This window comes from Mastomys coucha, unplaced genomic scaffold, assembly GCF_008632895.1.
Source record: "Mastomys coucha isolate ucsf_1 unplaced genomic scaffold, UCSF_Mcou_1 pScaffold7, whole genome shotgun sequence".
NCBI lineage: Eukaryota > Metazoa > Chordata > Mammalia > Rodentia > Muridae > Mastomys > Mastomys coucha.
In genome coordinates, this window is record NW_022196913.1 from 82,126,922 (window position 1) to 82,131,025 (window position 4,104).

Sequence of the window (4,104 nt, forward strand, 5' to 3'; positions counted from 1 at the left end):
GCCTGCCTCTGCCTCCCAAGTGCTGGGATTAAAGGTGTGTGCCACCACTACCTGGCTTTATTTATTATTATAAGTGTGCTGTAGCTATCTTCAGATACACCAGAAGAGGGCGTCAGATCTCATTACAGGTGGTTGTGAGCCACCATGTGGTTGCTAGGATTTGAACTCAGGACCTTCAGAAGGGCAGTCAGTGCTCTTACCCGCTGAGCCATCTCACCAGCCTCCTAATAGTCTTTTAAATATATATTTTTGTCAATTTTTTGAGAGCTGCATACATGCACACATGTCTTTTGATCATTTTTACCCCTTTCATCTTCCCAGATTCACACCCCACCTTTGTTTCACTCCCAAATTCTTTCTACTTTTCTCCCTTTCTCTCCTTCTTCCCTTCTCCTCCTCATCTTCTTCCTCTTCTTTCTTTTTATAAAGCACCAAGTCCAGTGGTTGCTGTTAATATGCTCATGGGTATGGGGCCATCCACTGATGCATGGATGACTTGCTAAGAATCACACCCCTAAAGAACATGGACTTTCCCCCAGTAGCAGCCATCACTGTCTGTAGCTCTTCAGCTAGGGTGTGGGCTGAGAAGCCTCTCCCACCTCTACGTTAGAAGGTTGACCAGATTGATCTTGTACAGGCCATTACAGTTGCTGTGAGATCATGAGTTCAGTGGTCATGTCATATCCAGAAGAATTTGTTTCATTACATTCCTCTTAGACCTGTGTCCCACACAATCTTTCCACCCTGATTTCTGCAAATGTTCCCTAAGCCTCGGGGAGAGGGAACATGATATAGATGTTTCATTTGTGCCTGAGCAGTAGTGAATTAGGGCTGAGCACTCTCTACCACACAAAGATGTTCCTCTGATGAATTATAAGGGTGCTTTAATCTATGCATATAGAGATGCTTATTTAGAGGACAATTTGATACTATGTCCCTTTGGTAAAACAATAGGAGTAGGCTCATTCATAAAGGTCTCGAGATCCCCATCTATGAGTTCTTGGTCTTATGTACAGTATCAATCAAGCTTGTGGAGGAGGCCTTAAACCCAATTAGAAAGTATTCAAGGTACCCCATAATATTCATGTTTCCACCACACCCTAGGACATATTTAGCTCAGCTAATCATGTTGTAGCTTAAAGGGTTTATATCTGGGAAAGAGTGTTGATCACTTCTCTTGACCAACAGCCTATAAGGCAATTTCTGGTATTGTAAGAGCTAGCCCATGGAGAGAAGCATCTGCTCAATAATAGCTGAGTTTCTCCATGTCCTGGGACCAAGTGAGTGGTGCCTCCAGCAATTGGGTCTTACAAGTAAGTTCTGGTGGGGTTAATGATCTTAAGATACACAAAATGGCTAGTAATAAAAAGGAGGACTTGTTCAATGCCTGAACATGTGGGGTATTTTATTTAGGGTTGAAAAACTAAGACAACATTTCTAAATTTTCTTTTGGGGAGTAAAATCCATCATGAAAACGTCCCTTACACACATATTTAGAATATTAGATATTTGGCACTATCTTCCTCATCATTATTAGTAAAGCACGGTATTCACAGAAAGAATGTGGCATGTATGCCAATTAATACTTCATCTAATTACTAAATCTAATACTATGCGCTTGGGGACCTTCTTAATGAAATATGTCAATAATGACAGCCAAGAAATACACTGGGATATTGAAAATGGAAGACATGCCCACTTTTTCCCTTTCAGGTACACAAACTAGAATGTTACTTCACAAAACCATTCTAGTATTTCCTGCTTCATTGAGGCTTACTACTTTTAGAGGAGGGGTGGATATGATTTCTACCCATAGAGGAAGAATTATTTATCAGCAATTACAACTTCTAGGACAGGAAGAATCAGCTTCCTTTAAGTGTGTTGCTACTGGTTGGTCTACTCTGCTCAGTGAAACACCTCATATTTATGAGTATATTGGCAGTGCAAATTTGTAAACCAAGGGCTTTTCTAACCAACCTCTTTGTTCCTTGAAACAACGACTCTGAGACTTTTTATATATGTGAGTAAATGCTTAGGCCAATAGCTTTGGTTCATTTCCACTAGCTCATAACTCAATTATCCCATTTGAAATAGCCTAAGTCATGCCACCTGGTTAATTACCTCTCCTAAGGTTCATGTGTCTGCCTCCATTAGTATTTGAGGTGATTCTTTGTGGCTGCCTATTTCACAGAGTCCTATCCCTCTCTTTGTTATATGTCCTACCTTCTAATCATGTCTCTCAGCTCACTGACCATAAGGTTTTTATTGACAGGTGATGGTTCCACACAGTTCATTGCACAAGATATTCTCTCTACACAAATTGGACTTTATATATGAAAATTAAAAAGTAGTGCACAAAGTTGGATGGGAGGGGAAAGGGGGGTGGATGGGATGGAATGAGTTGGGAGAGGGGTGTGTATGATCTAAATATAGTAAAAAAAAAAGTCAAATGACAAATAAAAAAAGTCCCTTGCCGTAGTATTGTGACATACTAACACATAGTTATGGGTTGCAAGCCAGCATGATAATAGTGAAAATACATGAAATCATCTTCCAGTGTACTCTTCAGTCACTGACTTATGTGCTCTAATGTTCTACATCCATTAGATCCATTAGATCAAAGAGTATGGGACAATTAGGCACCCTGGGAAAACAAGTCATAGTGCATGTTATACTGGTGTGAGTGAGCAATATCTTCTTACTCTATACAGTATATTGTTCTGTGTGGTGCATGTGAGTGTGCTTGTTTGTGTGTGTGTGTGTGTGTGTGTGTGTGTGTGTGTGTGTGTGCGCGCGCGCGTGTGCGTGTGTAGGGTAAGGAAGATATTGTGACCAAGATCTGTTCAAGCACTTTCCTATTTTGTTTTCTGAGACATTGTTTTCTCTCATTGACCTGGAGACTGCCTTTTCAGGTACACTGGTCAGATAACAAGCTCTTGAAATCCACCTGTCTCCAACCCTCACTTCTTGGATTACAATTAAGATCACTCATCTCTGGCTTCTTTTCACTTTTACATGGATACTGGGGATTCAAACTCAGGTCCTCCTAATTTAGCAGCATAGAGTTCACCCAGTGTTCCACATTCCCATCTTCGGTATATTCTTCATTTTTTGAAAAATGTAGCAAAACCACTGGATGTGCAGATAGTTAAACTGACTAGTTTATACTCCATTCATAATTTATTAAGCACAATGTTTTTGGAAAAGATATATTGTCTCTAAGACAGACACATTTCAGATTTAAGCCTTTAAAAGGCTCACAAAATTTCTATTTAATTAAATTACCTTTAATTAAAGTGGAATAACTACAAATTTTGCAAGTACACTGCTGAGTATAAGCAGTGGAAACTGTATTCTTTTGCCAAATGATGCCCTAAAATGTTCAAGTTTGTGACCTTATCTATATGTGAGCAAAAATACAACCTAGATCCTATAGTATAGGTTCTGTGATGGAATGAAATTCCCATTTATATATAAATGGTTTAAAATTCTTTGAAAATCATCTAGAAACTTTCACTGTGTAGCCAGCCACCTAGTAGAACAGCTAATCAACTTTTCTAATGATCTAAGAGAAATATTACATGAAAGGTAGAGAAAAAACAATGTTAAAAGCAATTTTGTTTTATTTTAGAGAAGCTTCAAATGTTTTTTTGGTTATGGGTGTGTGTGCGTCTGTGTGTGTTTTTAAAAATTTTATGCAGTGTATTTCATCATGTTTTCTTGTTCATTTACTCATCCCAGACCCTTCCTATCCAACCAACTTTGTTCTCTTTCTCTTCCTTCTTTTTATCTCTCCTTTCTCTCCAACCTCCCACCAAAAGCTAGAAAAACATAGATCAAAACAAGCAAGCAAACAAACAAACAAACAAACAAAAATCCAATAGGATGAAAAATACCAAGACAACACCAATGAAACAAAAAGCTTTCCTACACAAAAACCACAAGAGTCCATTTTCTGCTAGCCGACTACTCCTGGGCAGGAGGCCTGCCCTGAAGTGTGGTTGATACACCTTGTCACTCCCTTTGAGAAAGCCATCCTTGCAGATATCAATTGCAAATAGATTCATGGCTAGGGGCGGGACTTGGTGTCATGCCCTCTTCTCT